This window comes from Ochlerotatus camptorhynchus, unplaced genomic scaffold (assembly GCF_037179485.1).
Source record: "Ochlerotatus camptorhynchus isolate MF236.1 unplaced genomic scaffold, CSIRO-AGI_Acam_v1.1 ptg000107l, whole genome shotgun sequence".
Lineage (NCBI taxonomy): Eukaryota > Metazoa > Arthropoda > Insecta > Diptera > Culicidae > Ochlerotatus > Ochlerotatus camptorhynchus.
This window is the reverse complement of record NW_027040597.1, coordinates 2,619,115-2,645,455: the sequence shown is the minus strand read 5'-3', so window position 1 is coordinate 2,645,455 and position 26,341 is coordinate 2,619,115. Positions and strand designations below refer to the sequence as shown.

Genomic DNA, 26,341 nt, shown 5'->3' with positions numbered 1-26,341 from the left:
ACAAACCATTTGAAGTTTATATAGAAATTACTATGGGAAACCCAAACACTGTCTTCTAGCCTTTTTCCATATTGCACTGTTAATAAGTTCTATCGCTATTCTTATGTGAAATTTTCTCAGCTACAACTTTGCACAAGATCGTTTTTCAGCCCAGCGTCAAACTAAATATTTAATTATTGACTAAGAGATTGATAATCTTAACGGCGCCGGTGGTGTAGTGGTAAGCGTGATTACCTCTCACCCCAGAAGGCCTGGGTTCAATCCCAGTCGGCGCCGCCGGGATGTTCTGAGGCATAACATCTCTGATTACGCCTTCCTTCGGATGGGAAGTAAAGCCGTTGGTCCCCGGTTCATGAGTTGATGGGTCGATAGGTAGGGTCCAGGTGTGGGAGCTGCCTTCCTGGCACGTCGGTAGCATTGGTGGTCAACACGGAAAACAAGATCGACGGAAAAAACAAACCAAAGGAAAAAAAAAGATTGATAATCTTATGGCATGATTGTGCAACTGTATTGTGGGCAACACTGTATTCTACAGTGCGACATAGTAGCCATTATTTGTGTGACCTAGGGTTAACTACCCCATTTACAGCCTATTAAGCACAACCCGCACTTAGTCTTTCTTAATCTAGCGCAGATTAGCACCAGACGGAATGTTATTATTACTGATGGCTTCCAAAAGTATTTACCTGTCCGCACGTTTCGTAAGATTTAATAAAGAGAAACAAATTGTTGAGATATTGTTAAAAGTCTAACACTGCTTCTTGATGCCAAACTCGGCCTACGGAATCTAAACTCGGCCTAACGCATTGAAACGCCATTGAAAAGCAAATGAATTCACTTCGGCCTATCGGATGAAGATAAAGATTGATTCGGTCGGAGCGCTTCATTTGTATTTGAGAATATTGGGTGCAAACATTCATATCACGCAAGGGGTGAGACAGGTTTACTCTGAGTTGCTTTTTTGCAGCGAGTAACTCAATGTACCTCAATATTTTCTCTGCCTGCTCCGTTTACTCTTTTTAAGCATATACGTCTCATATTAGACGTCAGTTTTGTTAGTAAATAAAGTAATCCCAAGTGTATTCTGAGCCTTTCGAATAACTGGAATATTATGGAAGAACCTGTGCCGGTGCCTGCTTACTACCAATAACAACCTACACTTCCAACCAGCTTTAAGGGTTGTGCTTCCTTCTCAGCAACCAGTCCCAGTCGCCACTCCGAAAGGATCATCTCTGATCAAAAAAGGTCTCCAATATTCTTCTAAACATCTGAAATTCCACCTATAATGCAGCGATCCCATCATCTTAGATTTCTCCAGTCGTAACAGCAGTCCTATTGGAAAAGGCATCACCAGTCAATGTGGTAATAACTAACTCCGATCCCCGATCGAGTGAGTAATATTTCAACCATGGCCCCTCCAACGGCACCCGCCGCCACAGTTTTCGGTATGGAAAATATTTCCCGGTGGAGCAACAACCGATTAACACCCAATTCCAGCTCCGAAGGCAACACTACAAACCATTACCCCGTCGAATGTTCAGCCAGAGCATCAGTGCAGCCGCTGCCACTGCCGAAGCCAAGGATGGATGACGATGAAGTAGCTGCTATTTCCGGTGAGTGCGATCCTCGTTTGAACTTCAAACCCATTAACGATCTACCGGACGAAACCGATGTGTCAGAAAGACGAAGCACAATTCAAGCTGACAGATTTTCTTCAATGACTTTCTCCTGGAGACTTCGGTCGACGGCCGCAGCAAAATCTCGGTGGTGTATAGCAAAAACGGGACCGAATCACGACCATGCGGAAGGCCCAGCAAAAGCACCAAAAGCGAGGATGGATGTCCTCCGTCAGCAGAACTGCGCCGTGGTAATTCAGAGCTCGGTTCGCAGTTCCATCCAACGGCAGTTTATCAAGCGATGGGACGCCATTGCTTCGACGAGTATCGATTTTAAGTATGGCAGGCAGATCGGGTTTTTCTACCACATCAACCAGACAAGCATTCGATCTTCGTAAGTGTAACGGTGCAACAGGTTCCTTTCACGTTCACGGTTGGTAAGGGTCGAACGAAGGTTAGAAAACTGAGATGATTTAAATGTCTCCGAGTCCCGCTTTTATTGTTGTTTTATTTGACAGCAGCTTTTCAGCTTCGCAAATGCTGCTGTGATGCGAAAAGTGAGAAAGCAAATGACAGCGATCTTGCTCACTGAACAATGTGAGCTACTCGAGGTGCCTCAAAAGCAACTCTGAAATTGCTCATTATTAGAAGCTGTCTTGCCCCTTGATATCACGTGTTCTTATTGACTTCGTTCGGTAGCATTTGAACAAAAGTATCGTACGAAACGCATAATTTAGCTGTTGACGCCGAAATCATTGATTTATTTGATGTTTTCCGCTTGATAGGCCCAAAATGGCCGCTTAGGCCGAAGTAGTTCTTTACCTTATTCAACGCCCCAGAAACACCAATGTTGCCTGCTGAACAGTTGATTGAGCATAATCATAACACATCAGTTACTGGAATCATAATAATAACTTATGTTCCTTACATTTAATCGACAAGTGGTCTTGAACAAAGTTGTAGCTGACAAAATTTTCATCAAGCGCAGCTATTATTTTCTTATGCAGAGTGAACTGGTGAATTTTGAGATAGATATGAACCAAAAATTTGGTTTTCCCATAGTAATTTCTATATAAACTTCAAATGGTTTATGCCAAGTCAGTTTCTTACTAAATAAGTCCAAATTTTGGGAGGCTAATCAGGACCCGATTTGGAACCGTTTGAGTACTGTGGAGCGAACATTTCAAATTTTGCATCAGTCCAATGCCCAGGGAAGTGGAGACATTTTGCAACCCGAAAAAATACGTAGCCGTGCGTTTACCGACTGAGCAGGGATGCCAGGGGCATTCTGATCCAATTTGGAACCGTTTGAGCACTGTGGAGCAAAAATTTCAAATTTTGCATCAGTCTACTGGGCATAGAGTATCATTGAATTTACCGCACACTATACGAAGTTGAGGGCAGGCGTAAAGTTCCAAAATCTTTGACACATCGCTGTGCTACGCCTGTTTGGCACACCATCCTTGACGGGTAAAATTTCATACTGATGAGCATCGGTTGCCGGTAAGTCCAGCACCTGAAAATCATATTTCATTTGGGTAGATCTCCCATTACCAGTTCATGTTTCTCAGACCTTTGATGCAGCTCCACGTTCCACACGCAAGAGGTTCATCATTTTAATAGAACATATTTTATGCACCATCATGGATAAAAGGAGCAAGACCTGACTACTGAACTGCTCATCCGGCGCCTGTCCTTCTCGGTTGCCGCCACACATGATTCCGACACCCGAGAAAGTGACACCATCCACACGTTGTTGTACCGCTCTGCGCTTCGTACATGATACGATATGGCCTCCAAAGAGCACTTATCGTTTTCGTTATTATTATATAGCAGGTCATTAATTAAGAACCCCTCAGAAGCTGATGCAAAAATGTAATTTATGAAATATGCAACCCGCTCACATTGCTAACTGCTGCGGGCACATCTTGGAGGCAGTGCAATTTGATGCCAATGACGACATGTCGTCGTACGCGCAAGTGGTGTGACATTGCGAGTTCTTCAAGCAAAGTGATTTCTCGAACAAGAGGACGCGAAATCCCGAATGATAAACAAACTCCTTTGTTGGTATAGGTACGTGCCTACATCAGTTTGACAGTTTGTTGGACGCTGCCATAAAACGGTTCTTTTTACGACCGTTTGTCGCCGGCCGCCGCCTTCGATGTAGACCTGTGCGCCGCCACGCCACGCCGCCGCCGCCGACGATTTTCATACGCCGCCGCCGCCGATGAAATTGAACCGGCGCGCCGCCGCAGTAATATTGATCACGCCGCCGAATAAATTTATGTCACGCCGATGATAAATCCGCAACACCTTTTCGGTAAAATAGAAATTATGAAACTATGGGATATTGAAATAATAATTTTTATATGTAAGATACAAGAAGAGGAGGTAAACCTTGTGTAGGACACATAAAACCTGTCAATGTCACTTCCAGAGTGTCGCAATCAGCTATTAGTTATAACGAAGGGTATTCACTCATTGAAATCAAGGTTGCAAAGACCCATTTCAGCTAAAATAATGTTTTTCGGAATAATAAAACCAAAAGATGGTATGATGGCATGTTTTACTTGTAACTTACAAGAAGAGGTTACAAAGTATGCGAAACCTGTAAATTTTGCTTTCTATGAGTCACAAGCAGCGATTTGCTGATCGCTGAGTGAGTGAGTGAGTGAGTGAGTGAGTGAGTGAGTGAGTTAGTGAGTGAGTGAGTGAGTTTGTGAAAAATCGCTGATTGTGACTCTCATGAAGTGAAATAAACTGGTTTAATATGTCAAACACATTCTTTGCAACCTCTTCTTCCTACCAATTCAAAATTTGATCATGGCATCTAATTATTTCATAATTTAGAAAAACATTGTTTTAGCTGAAATGAGTCTTTGCAACATTGATTGAAATATCTCATTACAGCTAAAATAGCTCATTGTGACCCTGTGAATGCAAAATTGACAGGTTTTATGTGTCCTATACAAACTTTACCTCCTCTTCTTGCATCTTACATAAAAAAATGTTATTATTGTTATATCTCATAGTTTCATAATTTTGAAGAGTGGCGTTTTAGCTGTAATGAGATTTTTCAAGCCTGCTCACAATTCCAGTTTGTTTCTTTTTGAGGGCTGAAAACTCAAAATTGAGATCCGCCTTTATTTATTTATTGTTGAGTCAATGTTGCTCATATTCAGAAATCCCAACTACTCATGCTTTGACGTTTCAAAAGAAGTTATGAAAATGAAAATGTCTGACTCATGTTTGAGTAACCTCAAACAAGCCTGAATGAGGCAACTATTTAGCGTCATTTATAGCGAATTCGTTTATTATCAGTTTGAAATCGAACTTTTTGACAGTGCGAACGTGAACCGGAGCTGGGTTTTAAAAACAAACGAGCAAACTGACGTTTGTCAGAAAACAAGCAGACCTAATTTTGATACCCGATCCAGATTGGAACTGAATAATTGGCGTTGACGGCGACTCTGTAGCTCTTTACTCCTATGAGAAAATCCATAAGCAAACGTCAGACTGTGCGTGAAACATGGCGAACTTTGTACTATCCTTTCACTCCACCGAAAATTCCCATAAGAAACTATCTAAATTTGCTGGAAAAGCAAATTTTTCGACGGTGCCGTCAACGCCAATTGGCGTTGACGGCACCGTCGAAAAATTGTCTCTTCTAGAAAAGATTGACAGTTTCTTATGGGATTTTTTAGTGGAGTGAAAGGATAGTACGAAGTCCGCCATGTTTCACGCACAGTCTGACGTTTGCTTACGGATTTTACCATAGGAGTAAAGAGCTACAGAGTCGCCGTCAACGCCAATAAACGAATTCGCTATTAGTTTTTTGACGTTTGTACGCACTTGCTCTATCTAGAGTCGGTGTATAATGAGTCACGCCAAGAGAAAAACAGTTGAACTCGCATCACGGTTTTCGAAAGATTCCAATTCTTTTAACTTGGCAACAGAGGACTTCTACAACAACTTCAAATGACTTCTAGCGAGAGAAAAAATACTGCGGCTGTAGTAAATCATTATATCAGTGATTTTGTCAAATTATCTTAACAAAAATAGTAGAAATTCTCATTACTAATCATTACCGAGCGTATCCCATGACAATTTAACGCTCACTGCGTGTTTATGCTCATTTCTTCGATTATATTTTATATTTTATTGCAATACCTTTCGTGAACCTTTCATAGCATCGTAATGTTTATTTACTTTGCACGATAGGTAGCCGCTTTGACAGTTCAATAGGTAGACTTGGCTTCACTCTTGGCGTGACTCATTATACACATTATCTAGCACACAGGGATGATTCACTATTTCTAGAGTAACATTTGAAATGTCCAAAACGTAAACAAACCAGAAAATGACTTTTAAATTTTGACCGCCATTATTCAATTCATATTTAAGAAAATTGAAGTATTTTAGGCATTTATATTGTTCACAATAACAATAGTAACTGTATCTCAGTATACAACAGCCAAAATATACGAAAAGCTTTCAAAAATATATGAAAATCGATATCAATATAATTTCATAAATTAATAAGCCTTTTTTGTGAATCTTTCGTGGATAGGCCCTTTTTGTTAAGCGGTTGTGCTTGTCAGCAGAAATGGTAGGCCCTTTGCTAAGCCTTTTCGCAACGTCAAATAAATTCAAAACAAATCATCGGCCCTGCCTCAAGCAGTAGGGCCTAGCTTTGGTTTGAAATTTTTCAATCATCGGCCCTTCTACGTCACTAGGCTTATCAATGAAATGAAATAAATGAATGCTTGGCCGTTTCAGCGTGCGGGCCTATTAATGAATAGAAAAATTTCGTTGATCGGCCGTTTCGAAAATCGAGTTATTTTAAATAATTTTTCTCGATTATGCGGAACTTTCTTACACGATTAGTAGCTATCAAGCGGTGCTAAAGAATGGTATCAAAACCCGATTTGTTTACGTTTTGGACATAGGCCCATTTCAAATGTTACTCTAGATTGGTCCTTCTGCTCGTACCTGTTCGAGATTGCGTTTTGGTACGCTGATCAAACGTCAAAAATCTCAGTTCACTGGTTTCGTCTCGATGAGCAAGAACGGCCAGATCTACAGGTGAGGCAGAAGGAAACTAGCCGACTCTTTCTTTCTCTCGATCCGACGAGAACACCGGATGAATGAAACAGTCGACTTACGTTTCCTTCTGCCTCACCTATAGATCCTGCGCATCGGTCTCGTTTTTACGCATTTGATTTTTGGAGGTTTTGTTTCCATTCACGACGCCTTCCGCGATGTCGAATTTGAATTTAAATAAAATTCCCTTGAATTTTCTGTCGATTGATACTTCGAGAGGAAAAAACCTTTCAAGTGAATCGTGGAAAGACTGACGTGAAAATACATATATTGAAGGAGAAAGTGATATGCTTGTTATGCATGTCAGAGGCTAAGAAGAGGTCGGGTGATACCGAGGTCGGGAATTGTAAGTCGAAATGGATAAAATAAACTTAACCGATATCGAAGAATCTGGAGATGGACTGGATATGGATTAGCAAAACTTGTTATTTAGTATGGAGGAGGAGCTAAATACTCAACTTCCGAGTTTGTGTGAAACGAATGTAAATGTTCCGTCAAGGACCTAAATAAGCCCCAAAACTTAAAACAATCAGCGTAACACGTTAGCATTACTAACGTAAGATGATGAAAAGTCTTGAACTAAATAGAGCTGGTGTGAATGCTTTATTGAACCGTCTCACGATCTCATATTCACAGCACATGAGTGGGCGCTAGTTGACTACTTCCGAAACTTTCTTGAGCCGTTTGAGGTGAGTTTCTGAAACTATTATTGTAAACTATTGTTGCTATATCTCTAGCAACCATGCCTACTAATAAGTTCCATCTAATCGATTGGTGACCATATAGGGTTTGAAAATTAATATCCAACCAGTGAATTGAAGATCATATGTTTGTTTACTGATACACTAGACATTCGATAGCTGAGAAAATAATGTTTGATTTTCACCTAACGAACGGAATTCACTAATTTAAATGCATTTAAAAAGCATCAGTGTTCATCCAATTCATCTTGACATTTTGAAATTGCATCATTTTGAAAGAAAATGTACTTCAACTGACAAATTGTCTCAGTTAGCGGACAAGTTAAAAACGTGCCAGTTAAAAGTCGATCACTTAGCGAACGTCTAGTGTGAAAAGTTTCATTTTAAAGTGGAACTCCAATGTGATTTTATTCTAGTCTGTTTCTAAGACATGGTGGTGAAAAGATTGTAGTAAAATTCCGTTTTGGTTTACAGATTATAGTAACTCTGTTGTCTGCTGAAAAGAATGCAACAGTTAACATTGTCATGCTCTTGCGATCTGAGATTGAAGCCCTTATCAGTGAAAAAAATGAGGACTTGCTTGCCATCACACACATGAATCTGGGGATGAAGGAGCGTCTGAATCGAAAGTTTCCTGTTAAGGACCTAATTTTGATTTCGACTTTACTTGACCCTCGATTTATGAACCTGAAATGCATTAAAAGTGCTTTGGATGAACGCTCGATTGCCAATTTCTTGTACCTGATATGAATTTATTGTACGGACATCATTAAAAAACGAATATTCAAATGGGTTTCTAATCGGTAACTACATCAGATGAATGCGATGAACTTCCTTCTAACTCATCTTTCTGCTCAGTCTTGCTATGAAGCACTCAAACGTTGAAGATAGTGTGACCTCTGTCATCGAGAAAGAGTGCACCGCATATTTGATTACGTCATACCCGAACAACGTTGTAGATGGAGATATTCTCTGCTTTTGGAAAATTAGAAAGCTTGGCAGCCTTGGTTCGCAAGGTCTCGCGAAAAGTATTGTGTGTGCACACCAAGTGAACGAGTTTTTTAACATAGCTGGGCCGATCGTATCTGCACGTCGGTCAGGCATCCACCATAAGAATGTGGATAAAACAATCTTAATTCATGACAATTACAGCATTTGCAAAAATAGAATTGTGCAATAATCACTGGCTTACTGACACAGGTCCAAGTTGTGCGGGATTCTACGTATATTCGAAAGACTACAAATATGCATCAGAGTAATAAAAGCACATCATTTATCACTATCAACATATAAATAACGTGTAATGCTCAATAAATGATAAAAGATTGCTTTTCAATACTATCCTCCTCTACATAACGTACTTTTCTTATGCTTAATAAAAAGGTAACGTAGATCACCCATAGAATGAGTCAATTTTCCGAGGAAAACTTCTCGAATATGAGGAAAACTGAATGTGGTTGTAGTCGTTCCACTAGTGCACTTCTAAACGTGTGTAAAATTTTCTTAAATTTTCCACATATTTAAGAAGTTTTTCCCGGGAAAGTGTCGCAAAATTTATTCACACTATGAGTGTCCTACGTTTTAGCGATTTTTAGTAATCCGAACTCAAATGTGGGTAGCATTTTTTGTACATGTGGGATTAGTTTGAAAAATATTTTTTTCTAAATCATTAAAAATAAACTCACGCCGACCCACGCCGCCACGCCGCCGCCGCCGAAATCAAACAGCGTGACGCCGCTACGCCGCCGCCGCCGGCAGAAAATAACATATCACGCCGCCGCCGAAAATATTTTGATCGGCGCACAGGTCTACTTCGATGATATTTCGCCTGATTTCTTATTCTGGATAGTTTCGTGTTCTGCGTGATTCAAGGTCATCTCCAGCGATCCAGGTTCCATTGTACTGCGGTCGGTCGTGTCGTGATTACGTCAGCCCGTGAACTTATTTTCGGATGCCCGAATTCATCGAAGCAAGCCTTGGAGCGTGCTTTTGCTAATGTTGGTGCCTTCCACGGTTATGTTGATTGCAAATGATTGTTGTTATGAAGAATAATAACAGACTCGAAACCGACAGACTACGATGAGAGATGATGGTTGTGTGTGCAGTCGCGTGTCAGTGGCTTTTGTGTTTTAAATTAACATCGTGGTTATGCAATTTTCTTAATATCCGAGACGTATTTACACTTGTTAGAAAGCGATTTCGCCAAATTAGACTAAATGGCTTTGGGTGTGGTTGTTGAACTCGTAGGTTTCCTCTTTTTTTTCATCGACCTACTTCTGTGCTCAGTTTTTGCAAACCTTCGTGTAGTTCGATATGTGTGCTTCCTCCCTTTCGTATAAACCCCATGAGCCGAGATCGCCTTGCATTAGCATATCACTACCTTATATGTACATCTGCATTATCCACTGCGCATTGTACCTTTCCGAGACGAGAAAAGATTGCAAAATAAGAAGGGTAATTACTCCAAAAGGGGTCATATTATGTGCAGTGCGCCACTGGTCTTGTTGTCCCGAGAAGTGTAATTTGAGCCATCATGACACCTTTGAGGTAAGCTGCATCCCCTTCATCCGTTTCGAGACTGAGCTTTACCAATGTGTGGGCTTTAGGCAGGAGAATGACAACCGTGGGCCTGGTGGGACTGGTTCGGGATGGAGGAGATGATAAAGTTTATAAAAATTAAATGTCACTTAATTTTTGACGAAACATGGTTGCACCCAGTTCGTAATAATTGGGAACTGGTGTGGTCTTGAGGTGTACGGAAAGGTTTACAAAATGAGGGAAAGCTTTTTGTGATGGACTGCGCATAGTCACAGTCACTTATCGCGGGTTTCCCTTTTTCTCGACATAATTCAGTGCAGGATCACGGTGAGTGACTTTTTTTATCATAATTATCAGCTGGGGTACGAAAATGACATCCATGCACTTCACATTTGATAGTAATTTAAACTTCTTTTATGATATGGATATGATCATATATGAGTGAGCTGCAATATACCTGTAATCTGACAGACAGTTAACCGTTATTGGCGTGGCGGTGTACCCAGCTCCCATTGAAATTACTCGGTGTAACGTAAGGTCGCCATTCACCGCTCACTGCGTACGTTTAATAATTATTTACGTACAATTACAACAAATACCAATAGTATAACTACTGTTAAAACCAGTGGTATCATTGATCGTCATTTGCTATACTGTGCGATTCAAGATAAAATGATAAACATAATTATACAGTGAGCGTTGAAAGAAGACTACGTGAGCGTATAAGAAAGGAAAACAAATCCTCACGCACATAAGGGTTAAATATTTGAGAAGATCGGGTCCTCACTAAGACAGCATTTGTTTTTCAATTGCTGGCTCACCGGATTTCTGAATGCAATCAAAATGAAAATACTATAGTGCAATTTTCTTGATTACAGTTTTAGGACAGGTTCGAGAATTCGGACTTCGATCAAGATGCCACAGATAAAAAAAGATAAGATCATAAAGTTTGCACAAGCATGAAATCTACGAAAAAACTTATGATCCTGATAAGGATTGTCATTGCCGCACGCAAACCAAAAATCTATTACAATGAATGTTAGTTCCGTTTCCTATCATCCTCTGTTCATGAACATCGCAACGAATGTTAGAAATTGACCATGCAGGCGATGTAATGGTTGTTTGTCTTTTTTATTTCGTGTTCTATCTACGCTTTCGACTATACCAGTAAGCTTGTAGAACGACGCACACACTTGTCTCGAATCTCTCCAGCAGAAAAAGCATACGAAGTCAAATATGCGAGAAAATGAGCGCTTCATGATTGCTTTTAGGCTATCCATATTCAGAAGCATGGAGAGAGCAGTGGAGAAAGCACAGGTCTGATAATCGCAACGTTCGTGGTACGAGTCCAGCAATCTGTTTCCTATTTTTTTTTTCGACATAACTAATTGACGACTAATTGACCTCACTAATACACTCTAAATTTTTCGGTCTCCAATTTTCTTGCATTGGACCGCAGCTAGGTATATCGCATCCTCGGTTCATGCGGTCTCCACTAACATCCTCTGATGATGAATCCCACATAATTGTAAGCGAATCTTAAATCCCCCGGTTGGGTGCGGGTATATTTTATGAAAACCGGTTTTCGGTAATGGAACATTACCGGTAAAACTGGTAATGGAAAAAAATCAATAAATGGGAAACGCTACTCATAATCACAAAATACATATACAATATTTCTTCTATAAGTTGTGCAAAAATTACCCTTTTTGCGATATTTTTGAGGTTGGTAAATGAATGATACAAAGTTCAGAAGCCCTTTATTTAATAACCTTTGTTTTAAAGAACGATTAGTCAATTGGTTCTATGTATAGTAGGGTGGGTCATCATGATCCTTTTTTTGGTTCTATTTGGGGTCCCAAAAACTGCCAAAATTTGGGGACGATATGATGTAACCAGGCTTTCCGCATTGCGTTTGAAATTTGTATGGAAATTAGTAAACAGCAAAAAATTAATTTTAATATTACATCAGGGCTGGCAGCAATCACTGCTGTCAAAAATAGTGATTTTAGTGACTTATAGTTGTAAAAATAGTGACCAAAAAGTGAACTAAGAGAAGAAAAGTAGTCGTTATGATGGCACACCAAATTAATGTTTGATCAATTAGTATCTCATAAACAGTGATGTACGATATGAACCTTTGAAGCGAAAGATTCAATAGAAAGTTTATGTCTAAACCAACGGTATTAGTCAGGGTGTCTACTAACTGCAAAAACCTGGAAAACTGGGAATCCTCATAAAATTTTACAAGCATACAAGCATTTAATTTTTCTCTTTATTTTCATTCACACTTTGAACTTTATAGATAAACAGTGAATTAATCTTCAGTAACAAATAAATAAAAAAAAAAACAGAGGCTTGAAATGTTTTTTTTTTTGGTTCTGGAACATGCATATTTCCTAGAAATATAAAATTTGAACTAGTTCTGGATTTAAAATCTATGGTACTTCAAGAAATTTTCAAGAATCTGGAGTCAAATTCCATTCACAGTTTTAAAGGCTTGTGGAATTTTATTATAATTTCCAAGGGAGTTCCGGGAATAATTTTTTTTGACGAAAACATCAAGTGCAATCTGCTTTCAAGGTAGTTCTGAGGAATTTTAGAGTTCAATTGAAGCCTGATAGTTTTGAGTTGAATTTTAAGAAACCCTGAATTGAATTAAAAGTAAATTTCAATGAAAACTCTTAGGAATTTCTGAGGAGCACAGCTCCTGTGAGCTTCAGAGGAAAATTTCAAGGGCATTCTGAGCATGATTCCATAAAGTTTGTGGGACAAAACGAATCCGGAGCATAAGTCCTTTGATTTTTTTTTTTTTGAAAATACTAACAGGAAGATTACAATTAAATCTGAAAATAACTCCAGGACATCTTCAAAGGAATTCGGAAACTCAATTCGAGAGAGTTTGCCAAACAAATTATGAGAAGAAATCTAAGGAATTTGTGAGGAAAAATGCCAATGAATTCTTAGGAGTCTTTCAATGTGAGTCGAATTAATTAATAGTAATTCCAAGGAAAGCTAAAAGAAAATTGAATTCGGAGGATAGCTTCATCAAGGAATATTTCAATGTAAATCTCCGTTGAATATGGAATTGACTATTTCGAGGTTTTCAGAACTACTTGAAAGTTCCCAAGTTAATGAAACTGCCTTGAAGTTCTTTTGTAGTTTGAGAAACTAGCCTAAGCCTCACAATACTTCTCATAAAATTCTTAAACTTCCCTGAACTTTTTAGGACTTCCTAGAGTTTCATAATATTTTTTCTCTTGGATCTCCTCTTAAGGATTAACAACAAGGAATTCGCTGAAGTTCTCTAAACTTCTTTAAATCTATGTGACTTCTCTAATGTTTACGGAATTGCTCTGAGGTTCTCTTTTCTTTTCTGAAATTCTCAAAACTTCTCTAAAGTTTTTGCAATTCTCATGAAGCATGTTGTGCTGCGCTGAATTTAATTGAACCGTCCTAAAAATGTTTAAGCTTCAGTGAACTTCTGAACTTATGCGAAGACTTCAATTAACTTTTTAACGTCTCTGAAGTTATCTGAAAATCTGGGAACTGCTTTAAATTCCACACCAATTTTCTGAAACTAGTGGAGCTGTACTCCTTCGAAATTCCTCCAATTTTCGGAGCTTACTTTCAAATGCTCCTGCATTTTTCTAATGTTCATAAAAATTCCTGAAGTTCGAGGATCTCCCCTTAAACTCCATAGATTTCTATGAAGCTCTCGAAATTTTTCTGAAGACCACTGTGAAGTTTTCGACGTTTTTCTAAATTTCTGGAACGTTTGTGATTCCACAATGTTTATGGAATTCGAACGAAATTAAAATTAATATACCTAGTTCTATGATTTTCATTGGAGTTTTCAAGATTTTTCGGAAGTTCATGAAACTTCAATTAAATTATTAAATTCAAGACTACTTCAAAAGTCTAGACTTTCTTGGTGTTATCAAAACTGCCTAAACGATTACTGAATTTCTTTAAAGTTCTTTTGACTGCCCTGAATTTATCAGTATATGTTAAGAACCCGCAACTTTACTGAAATTAATTGATTTGCCTTGAAGTTTCGACAATTTTCCTGAAGTATCCCAACCATTATAAACGCTCTCTTATTTTCCCTGAACCTATCTATGCTTACCTGAAGTTCTCTAAATTTGTTTAATAATCCGGCAAATTTTCTGATAGATATTCAAAATTCCCTAACGTTTTCGGATCAATCATAGAATTCTTCGAAGACCCCATAATTCCACGGAATTCCTTGTAAGTCGCTGCAAATTTGCTTAAGAGTAGTTCCACACAGATTCGCAAATCGTTCAGGATCGATGTTTTTAGAATTACTTTTTATTTTACATAGTTGTTTTTATTGTCCAACATGGCATTTTACATATTTGGTTCCCTAGTTTTGTACACGACTAACACTTGAAAAGGGATTATGCAAAAATGATACACATCAATAGAAAAACACATATCTCGCGAACGATTTGTTTGATCGAGATGGTGTCTTCGAATGGTGAGATGGCCAGTCAGACCAGAACTTTACGGAACCTTCGTGTGATTGAATGAACGGCAAAATTATGTTCTGGAGACACTCCTCCTTGTAAAGTTGTCCATTCATAGTCGCTCCAGTGATGAAAACCTTTGTATTCTTTCTGCAACTGTAGATGCCTTGCCAAATCATCAACTTGCGAGCGAATTTATCTGCAAAGACACATTTGAATTTATCCGAAGCCTCCCCTTTACGTTTAGCAAAGTAAAAATTTTGGCCCGGGATTTGTCCAAAGTCCATTTTTACGTAAGTTTCATCGTCCATCAAAATGTGAGTGTGCAGATTTTTTTTCACGTCTGTCACGTTTCATCTTCGATAACTTTTAAACAAGTTTATGAATCCTGATGAAATTTTCACTACTAAATAAACAATCCTTCCGGATCAAAACGCTGTCAATACGACAACTAGAGGCGCAACAGTAATTAAAAAGAAGCGGCCAAATACTAAACGGAACAGACTTTAACATATTGAAAAATGTGTTAATTGTTGATCAACAAATTTAATTTTGCATTGAAAAACTTTAAATCGTGTTAAATTTCAATGTTCCTTAATTTCACATCCGTTGAACCGTTCTGAACGGCCTTTCCGTTGTGGCTATATCACAGCATTGCTAATAATGTGTATATCTATATCTTTTCCGGTACTATGGACTCAACAAAGTAAAAGTGAAAGAACAGCAGCAAAATGAAGCACATGCGATACGATAATGGAGTGATGCTCGTTAAGAAAATACCCGGAGACAATGCCTATTTTTCTACACTGGTGTGACGATTTTATAAGTCGCAACTAGGAACTCAAGATCAGCATACAAAGACAATGGACATTGCAATGTCGTAGAACACATCAGAAATAACATAGGAGGCTTTCGGGAGACTAGTAGCGACTAGCAGTAATGCAGAAAAGGACAACGAGTTCACTACGAAAATTGGACAGAAAGGTGAAGAAACAGCGAAAGTTGGTGAGATCGTTTTAGATATTTAATTTTTATTATTGCTCATATCAAAACACAAAACAATGCTGGGATTGGGAGGGAATATCAGGGCACCCGATTGAAGTGATTTGGACGGGGAGAGTGGGAATGCCAACTCCCTGTTGAGAACATTTCGTGGATAAAGGGCGGGCTCTTCTCCCCACTCATTGGGGGCATCTTCCTGTTTGGGAGCTCATCTTTTTGACCAATTGGGCGATCATTTTGCTGGAAGGAGAATCTTTACTGTCCCGTAGATGCGTATAGGCGACTTTGTGTATCGATCCACCCAATCCGTTTTTGGCCCTTCATACAGCGACATGTTCAGGACTATCAGACAAACAGAACAGAGAGCCCACTGCTATCGGACTTAGTTTCCGTGCTACAATGGGTGGTATCATCATGCTTCAAAAGTACTTTGCAGTGTTATTTTTATTTTTTTTAAACTTATTTGATAAGGCTCCATCGAATTAACTTTACAGAGCCGAGGACTCGTGTTCACTATACAATACATCTTAAAAGTATAGTCAAAAGGTACAACACAATGAACATTTTATCTTCCGCTATCCAATAGACCTCCTTCACTAGAACGTTAGCCTCTTGCAGTGGTTTCATTGTATGGAAGATTCGCCAACGGGGGTCAGAGCACTTCCATTGCAGCAATTGACGCAAAACGTGGTCAGCACTCATACATTCATCACGAAATAGTTGCTTTCCAAAGTCGACGACGCATCGACTGAAAAAAACTGCTGATGAAGAACAATGAGGAGGACCACCCAATCGTTGCTGCTGAGTAAACAGAAGATCGCGTGACACACATTGAGAGTGGTCTGTTTCTGTCGACAGCCGAGTGAACACTCACTTTGCAGTTTTAGTCAGAACTCATTTTGAATTTTCTTCGAATTGCCTTGAAATGCTCCAAAGAATTCTCTTGTAAATTTACATTAAATCCTTCTTGGTACTTCTTTGGAATTCTACTCAGAACTACCTCGGAATTACTTTTACATCTAACCTGAAGTCTGGAGTTCGTCAGAACTAATTTGAAATGAATCCTCAGATTTCAATTTCCTAAAAATTCATTCTTTGATATTTCCCCCTGAATTCCCTTGAAATCATTCCTACACATTTTTTTTGCCAAGTTGGCACCGCCAACTAGCTCGGCAATTTGTTTTGCTGGATCTCAGTGAAAATGCGAGATTCAGTTAACAAACGAGAATATTGCTGAGATGTCAGCTAGCAAAGCTGGCTTGGCGGTGTCAATCTTGGCAAAAAAAAATCTAATTGTGCAGAGATCATTGGAAATTCTCATTCAATTTATTGATTAAAATTCATAAGCTTTGAAAGTTTTGCAAGACCCATTGTACGAAAAAGAAACTAATTTGATCTAGTCTTAGTGTAAGAGAATGAGTTTGTTTTATTGCTCGCTTGAATATCCGACAGAGATATAGGAGTGGATGCGTACGATTTGCTTGTTTATTTGCAACTAACTGACCTGACTCTTGAATACTGGTTATATGAGGTGTACAGAGAATAGCTATGAGTAAAACTCTACAAACTTTCTAACGTTCGTTCGCACGATCATTCGGAACGATGATAAGAAGAGATAACAGAGATTGATCGAAAGGTATGTACCTACTCTAGTACTGCACGGTTTAAGAGTGCATGAGGGTTTAAAAGGTAAATTCAATTTTAGCCTATTTCAATTCAGAATACCCATAATTTATTTAAAATCTGGGTTCTATGTCCGTAGTCTTGAATATTTATTTTCGTGCCAGATTATTGAAAACTTCTCCAAGATTATTTTCATTAGGTCCAGTACCATTAAAAACACAATTATGTTAAATTAAATAGAAAAAGTATTCAAAGTGTTTTTATGTTACTTCATACGCGAAGTTAGCGATTTTCAGAGTTGGTTGGAAATGCTAACATGAAGCTTTAGTGTGATAATTTATTAGCTAGAGAATGATCTTTAGAAGATGGTAGGTGGATAGTTCCGTTAAAGTACGGCAGTATGAAAATTGAATAGAAGTTGGAAATGAGCGAAGGGCCATTATTAATGCGACAGTATAAAGTCAAACGCACATCTTTTGCCTAACCCGTACGATGTATGCAGAGACTTGAAGTATGTCTGACTTGAATTTCAACTTCTATTCAATTTTCATACTGCTGTACTCTAACGGAACTATCCACCTACCCTCTTCTAAAGATCATTCTCTTGCTAATAAATTATCACACTAAAGCTTCATGTTAGCATTTCCAACCAACTCTAGAAAAAGAAATTAACGAGGAAGATAAAGTTGGTTGTATTATACAATATTTCAAAATTCCTAAGAGGCGTACTTCACTATATTCTATGGCTAAAAATTTGCTTGGCAAATGAATTCGCAAATTTTTTCCAGGTAAAATAAAATTCCCTGAAGATTCCAGGTTTTTTTTTCAGATAGTAGACACCTTACCTTGTTGAATATTATTTATTTACCATGCAAACTATGCCTAGATTCTGTATTGTTTGCTATACAACTTTGATTCCCTGGGTCTCCTTTCTAGATTCGATACACACTTGAAAATTTTTACCGACTTCGGTATTTTTTACCAAACTTTGAACAGCTGGACGTCCGGTAAAACTTTGACCATCATTTCAAAAGCTGTTTCTCTAAATTTTAATTTTAAAACACTGTCAGACTTGTTTAAATAATCGAGTCTTGCCATTGTGGTGAAGTTTTTCTTGCTTGGAAATCGGTCGTAATCATTTCTAAGTGTGTAAGCACCACTGCTGTTAATTTTCATATCATGCGGTTGAAGATGAACCAATGCAACCATTAAATCAACTCTCTCATGCCCATCGTTTGAAGAGCCCCTTTCTCAATCGAACCTCATCGTCGCTGTCAATTGAGTCACTCACTATCATTTGATATACGCCAGTTAAATATAGAAGAAACCAGGCAAAATGGTCCCAAACAGACATGTCGAACCAATTTCGGATCAATGTAAGACAAATTTAACGTCGATGTCGACCCAATGTCGGGTCAACATGTGGTTTGGGTTTAGTATAATTCAGGATGGTGTCGGTTTGGTTTAACTTTTTCGCCGAAATGTCGATCAGAGCTCCGTTTGTGTCACGGTTTGTGTGTAGATTACAGTCAATTGAATGATATCAAGCGTTTTTCAAATGACAAGCAAACTGAAATCACCCATTCAAAGGAGGTTCCGTTAATAGCGGATAGCTGCTTTCTCATTTTCATCAAAAGTGTTCAATTGATTTTGATAATTTACAGCACTGGTAAGCACCCCTATTATCTATTCCATTCGAAATGGATTTCCCATACATTTGTCTTTTCGTACTAAATAGATAATAGGGCGCAAGACCTCTCAACAGAACCACAGATGGCCTAATCAGTAAAGGCACGGTATTAACAAGCCGAAGGCGGCGGGTTCGATTACTGGTCCGGTCTAGGAAATCATTCGGGTTGGAAATTTTCTCAACTTCCCTGAGCAAAGAGTATCATTGTGCATTGCCACACATATTTTTTTGCATTGGTTGGCGTAGGAAGCTCTCAATTAACTGTGGAAGTGCTTCAAAAAGAGCAGGCATAAGCTCGTATAAGGTCGTCAAACCCCGGCAGACCTCTAAACATAATCAAGCAGCTTACGAAAGCCCTCAAACTGGTTTTTATCTCATCACCAATTAGGAGTCGCTAACTTTCATAATTTCCACATATTGGACCAACAAACTACAGCTCAATCGTCATAAAACTCAGCTAATCCTGCGATCCAAACAAATTGGCTTGCAAATTGGCATTTACACTTAAAATCCCTTATGAACCCATTCGGCTACTATCTCCATCGAACGAAAGAAGACAGTGGGAAAAAGGCCAATAAAATTAAGCCACAAAATGAAATGTGACGGATGAAGGCAGGCAAACAAGTCGTAAAATTTGGTGGTGCCATTTTGGAGATTGCGGGTCGCTTTCCTCTTCCGCTCATCGCCGACGACGGACGGCAGGATTAATTGCAGCCAGTCACAAAAAAAAAGAGATGCACAGTGCTGGAGCTCCTCTCCTCCCAGGGTCACACCACATTAAGTTATGGGCCAGCCGGAAAGAATCATAATTTTGATTACGTTTGGTCACGCTACCACCATCGGGTCACAAGTGATGAGTTCCGAGAACTGTTGCATGTAACGGATTGAAATTTAACGGTTTTGCTGTACACAATAATTGAGACTTGCGTAGTTTTTACTCTGCTTTGACTTGTAACCCAAAAATGAAGCCGCGTCAGTGTCACCGCAATGCGATCCAATCTGTCAAATCATAAAAAAAAATCAAGCAAGCGACGCCTCATCATTGCGCGGAGTCATCATCGCGCAAAGGGCGTCATAATTGCCGCCACGCTTGGCTTACGTTCGAAATTTGACGGTTCATGAATAAGAGGGGTGATGAATAAATTACAATTTTTATTACCTACTTGAGATTTCCAGTCGCAGCAAAGTCGCGTTCCCCGCTACCACTACTGTCGATGGTGGTCGCGAGCAGCAGCAGCAACAACAACAACGAATCCGATTGTGCTGGACCCTCTTCTCTATACTCTATCGCAGCTGGGTAATCTACACACTTGACTGCGACGCCTAATCACATTTAGACCTTCGCTTCTATTAATTTTATCTCGATGGGACACCACTTGAAAGACTCCTTCGCCTCCGTTACCCTTTGAAATCTTTTCACCAAGCACTTTTTCCTTCACAAAAAAATCAACACTTGATCTCTCTTCTCTCTTCCTGAAATCTTCACGCACCTGGATGACGCACTCGACGTCGGCGGGCAACGATTGATTGATTCGAACTAATCAAACTTATACACTTTTTACTCTGCGATCACACGACACGCGGCACTTGTTTCGACGAATTTAGTCGAGATCGAGATCTCGGCAATTACAACGGAGAGTTCCACACTTCAAGATCCAAAAGCTGCAGGTGTAGGTCAGCTCGTTGCAGCTCGTAGCACAGGCGATCAAGTTCTGCAACCAGAGGAAATATATAATTTATGATTAGTCATGAATCGTATTACGTGCGAGGGGTAATAATTAACCGGGGGGAGAATGCAATCAAGTTGTTGCTAACATGCAGTATTAAATGGTTAGTTTGAATCCGAAGGTTTGTAGCGGCCTCTCCTCGGTTGATGCATTCTAGCTGGTCGATAATTTGTGATGTCGGTCGGCACGGAAAATTGGATGGTGCGGTGTGATCTGGTGCAAATTGAAATGTGTCTGTGGTTAGCGACTGGAGGGGTGATTGATGTGGTGCCGCAATCAACGGAACAGGGGGGTGATGATGGTTTGAGGGAGGCAGATGAGTTCAGATGAGATCTTTCAAGTGTTCTAGCGATTTGTATTAGTCAATGATCATCGATCATTGTCACTCGGTGAGTGGTATTGCGTTCTGAAATGGATCTGAATGTCACTTGATCGTTTACCTATTGCTACTGCTTGGTCGGGAGTAGAAGCTACAATTATTCACTGAGTAATAGCGCAAAGTTCCCGAGTGACTATTAGCTAATTTGCATTCCTTGCTGTGGCATGTATGATGTGTTTGATATTGGGATACCACTCAATGTAGCAAGCGAATCAAGCTCGATAGGGCTGAACTGTCATTACTGCACAACTTGGTCAACCTTAATGACCTCTAATTGCTTTCAGAGTATTGCTGTATGCGGCTGTATGGGGTAGGAGGCGACAGATTCCATTCCCGATCCGGTCTAGGATCAGGAGATTTTCTGGATGGATATGTTCTCGAAATTGCATATATCTTTTGAGTCAGGTGGTTATCGAAACGGTTATTTTCGCATTCTGTTCGACGTATCGGCCCGAATTTATTTGGCCTTTTTTAAGGGAAATTACAGGAAATTACTGTATTTTTTTTTGGGAAAAGATCAAATAAATACGGGCCGAAACGTCGGGCAATGCGAAAATACCAGTTTCCGCCAGACTGAGAAAGCATAACATTATAAAGTTGATCAAAAATTATGCTCAACTGTTATATAATAGAAAGCTAGAATCAATTTCAGATCGATCGGATCAATCAATTGTTTCATAAAATATCGAGTTATAGAACCATAGTAAAAATGGTTTTCATGGCTACTGTGGTCACGAATCACGAATCAGTCCGGAATATGGAATATCGAGTTGTAGAAAATTCACTGTGTTTAGATGATTATAGGTTATTTTTGTGCTTTGGGGCCATTTTTTGACGTTTCGAAGCTATTTTTGCGATTCTATGTAATTTTTAGCAGGTCCCGTTAGACTTTTTCATATTCCCAAGTTTTTCCCGGCATACACGAGATGATTTTCCCAGTACGTAAAAAAGTTAAAATTGTCTGCACACTGTGCCGAAGCACACCGTAGCACAGTGATCGGCACGTTAGGGCACACGATGACCAGTATGACACAGAATCTATCTATATATATATAAATGAATTTCTGTCTGCAGGGGTTTTTGGGGCAGGGAAAGGTTCTTATGATGGTTCGAGACCCCTCCCCCTCTTAAGGGGGGGGGGGCTCCCATACCAATGAAACAGAAATTTCTGCATAACTCGAGAACTAATCAAGCAAATGGAACCAAATTTGGCATGTAGAGATCATAGGGTGTAGCCCCGTAGATAAGAGGAGGGGGGGGGGGCTACGTACAACATATTATGCTTTTTTTAATTGGCGCATAAACTCAAGCGAATATTGAATCCCGAGCAAGATTGGGCACACTCAGCTAGTATAATATAAAACAGCAGCACTGCTTTGTGTTGACATTTTGCCAAGCGTTGCTAAGGTTTACTTCTTTGTTTACTTCAAAAATAAGGGGGAAGGTTTCTTTTTCAGTTAAATCTTTTTTGTCGATTTTACAGCGAGATTCTCCCAAATCATAATGGATGCCAATAGTTTCGAAATGATTTATGTTTTGGGGGAAACCCAAACAAATTAGTCAGAATCCCCATGTCGCGCAGGCCTGCTTACCCCTGCTTACGATCCGGACCGAATGCAAATTGTATAGGTAAGGAGAATTGCAGAATCCAGTTCAAATTGCAGTGTTGATGTATGGTGTCAACAAGAACCCGGTGCAGAACGGTCCTGCCATTCTGTTCATGCGTCTGCAACCGCATCAGTTTTTCCCGCAGAACCACTCGGTACGATTGATGGTCCACCAATCAGTCAGCCGTACAAGTCATTCTATGGACTGACTGAACGACCTCGGAGTTTCGATTGACTGTCGAGGCTGGTGGAGTTAATGGATCCCGTATTAGCAACATTACGAAGGATTCTGCTTGCAGAATTGTAAAAGTAATAACACCGGAGGTAACGAAGCCAATCTGGACCGCGGTATTAATGAACGCAATTGGAACCGCCAGCAGTTCCAGGGATATAAATAAACAAGACCAAGCAAGGATGAAAAATATGAAGCAGAGACAAAGCGGATCAAATGTTGGAAACCGGTGTCATGCTCCTGAGCCAGTATTTGGATGCTGTTGGATGTTAGTCGATGGATCAACGGATTAAAAGTAAGAAGTTGAGAGCCATGAGAAAGACAAAGAAGAGCAAAACTAGTCAATTTTAAATTCGTTAATGAACAATCTCAGCGGTCTCCTGTTTATTTATTAGGGTGTTCAAAAGTTCAAAGCCATGGAAAATCGTCTATTGCTGCTTCTACTATCGCCTGTGGGAATTTTAGGTCGAATCCTTCCTGATTTCTACGTTGTAGCATTGTCCGAGTTGCATGATGATAATGTAGAGTAGGGTTTCCCAACCGGTGGTCCGCGGCCGACAGGGAGCCGCGAAGTCTTTTCAGGGGGGCCACGAGGGTCTTGGTTTGTTTGGTCTAAAAAACTACTACTTCAACGCTACGTGTCAAAAGCACTGCTGCTGCTGATGATGATGCCGGCGACCGGACACTACCACACACGGTGATTGGAAATGGATCCGATCAGCGGTTGAGGCCAGCCTTGATAGCTAGCTGCTTGCGGGGAGCCTTTCGTTGTGTACTGGAGAACAGCACCACTCACCACGCGGTGATTGAATAAACATCATTTGGGGAGACCGGATGGAATTCAACTTTGAAATCTGTGTTAGGGAAATCGCTTTTCGCAGGCAATCGGTGATAATTTTAACTATCATAGCAACAGTTGCACATTCGTGCCATTTTCAATAGTGACAATTCTAAAAATGGTAAAGTCTTGAGTTTAACAGATGCGTATAAATATTTCTGATACATTGGTGGTATAATTATTGAAATTGGCCCAGGGGCAGCTGAGTAATTACCGTTCCAAATCTTTCATAATTTATTACATGTTCCATTTTCAGTTTTCACAAAGTGTACCCCCATATAGAAATCACAGACGTAGTCCTACGTCAAAATATATGCCAAAAGTGACAATGACATGGCTAAAAAAAAAAAAAAAATTGAATCAGGTTACTTACAGTGGGAAAAAGTAAGTAGAGTTAATACCGATGGCGCTCTAGCAATGCTTGGTAACAAATCAAGATTTAAGAAATTATAGAACTTGCTCCACACGCCACAGGTTTTTGATATGCCCATTAAGAGCAAGACTCTGCCGAAACTAATGTTAGAAGTACTTGATTCTGTCATCACAATTGTTAACTATGTCAATTATGGAGCTCTGTAAACTCGTTTATTCAAAGAACTCTACAAGCAAATTAATTTAGATCACGTTGATCTTCTTTTCTACACTGTTTTGCGCTGGTTGTCCAAAGGTAATGTTCTCAACCAGGCTTTTGAATTGAAGAACGAAATCAAAATGTTCTTGAAAGTTCAAGGGAAAAATGAGTTCATTGCTAATTTTAGTGTGGAAGGTTGTCATAAGCGTCTAGCTTGTTCAATAAATTTTTGTCCATCAAAATCGTTGGACTTAAAAATACGGTGCCAGTAAACTTTTTTTTTTCAATACTTTATTGATGAATTTTTGAGCCGATCGCTAGTTCATCTCAGAGGGCCAGCAAACCCATCTAATTCACTTCCAAGACGATCTTCAAGCATTCAAGCAAAACTGGCCCCGATAGGTTAGTATTGGAAATGTTGCGATGTTCCATGGACTCTGAAGTATGACTGACAAAAGAGCGAACAAGCTAGAATCGAATCTTTAATTAGATTCACTCACTGGATTATAAATGTGAGCTGTGTTTTCCTGAGCTGATACAAGAAGATGCTGATGTAGTCCGCAATCCGTTTTCTTCCTCAATGGATGTGGAAGTCTTGATGAAACACAGGATGAATATTTGGACCTGAGAAATGATTCTTCATCTCGTGATTTGTTCCGTGAAAAAGATTTGAACCAGTTGTTCTGGCGTACCATGTCGTATCCCAAAGTCTCCTAGCAGACATTGAAGATCCTTGTCCCATTTGCATCTTCGTACGGACGTACGAGAGCGGATTTTCAACTATTCTCCACATTAAAACCATGACAAGAAACAGATTGAACATTGACGAAGATTTGAGATCTACAACAATCGCTTGGAACACGAGTTGGCTGTTGTTAACATAGTATTTTTAACTAACAACTAACAGATCAAATGAATGGGTTTTATTGATATCAGCGTACGGGCCACGGAACACCCAATTGTTCACAAAGCTGAAAAAGTTGAGAAGCACTGATGTAGAGGAACTTCTTCCACTTGCCGACTGCGTACTTATATACAGGATTCGGTAAACGTATACCAGAATGGCACCCGGTACAGAACTTTCTTCTCATGGGTGGACAACTTCTGCTATGAGTTACCCTTCTCCTGCTTCGTGGAGGGGCAGAACTTTGAGGTTGATAACGGTCAGCGTATACTGGCTAACAGTTCCAGCAGTGGCCGACAATCTAGCGCTTGTCAATCTTCTCATTCGTTTGGCATCGTTGAACCAAGAGGAATGAATGTTCTACAAAAAAAAAAGACTCACAAGCGTGTTATTTGATGCTCGTTTTACTTATAAAAAGGACAGGCACAGTGATTACCTCGTATATATTATGCAATACGCACACAAATAGCTCCTTAAATCATCCATGAGAACTTGACAAGGTAAACAACCCAAGTAACATTGAAAGCTTTATTGAGGTTTTAAAGCATACTACAAGTCTAAATCTTGATCTACAGAACCCTCATAAAACCCAAATTGTTACTTGGGAAATAATCTCAACATAACTGCAGGGTTGCCGTCAGCTTGATTGCCACACTTCGGCAGATTATGAACAACGCTGGGCACAGCTTTTGGCACAGATAAAATACTCGGCACAGATTCAGATGTGCAGAGTTGAGTACCCCTTGGCACAGGTGCTATTTAGAATCTATATCTGTAAATCACTTGGCACACACACATCAATTTACGAAAGGGCAACGGTTCAGAAATCATTTCCAAGTATGCTTATTTACACGTGTTTGAGAAAATTATTTGATAAATAAAATAATGTTTATAGAAATACCAGTAACATCCTGGGAAACAATTTGCAAAAATCACGTCTCCCAATTCAATTGAAACTATTTCGATGGGGCCTGGGCATGCTAAATATAGATATTCACAAAAAATATACCAAATCGACCAGGAAACCATTCCCGAGAAAATTACTCTGAACTAAGAGCAATCAATAAATTCAGCGTGATTGCTTCTCACTCCAAAGGGCCTGGGTTTAATCCCAGTCAGCGGCACCGGGATTTTCAGAGGCATGACTACGATTTCCTTCGGAAAGGAAGTAGTCGTTGCCGTTGGTCCCCGGTACATGAGTTGTTGGGTCGATATGTAGGATCCAGGTGTGGGAGCTGTCGGTAGCATTGGTAAACAAGATCGACGGCTCGATTCGTGATTTTAGAACGTCAATTTAAAGGTTTTTTAATGTTTATTCTT

The 26,341-nt window shown here is 39.6% G+C and overlaps 1 protein-coding gene across 2 annotated transcripts in view; it reads right to left on the bottom strand.

Annotated features, from left to right (window-relative positions):
• uzip (unzipped) overlaps positions 1-26,341 on the bottom strand; it is a 314,941-nt gene that overhangs the window by 105,996 nt on the left and 182,604 nt on the right. Inside the window, exon 4 of one of the 2 annotated variants that reach the window (XM_065219629.1) lies at positions 19,923-20,475. The gene's annotated coding sequence lies outside the window, so the exon portion shown is untranslated. The remainder of the gene's footprint in view (positions 1-19,922; positions 20,476-26,341) is intronic. The other variant, XM_065219628.1, reaches the window with a different exon arrangement.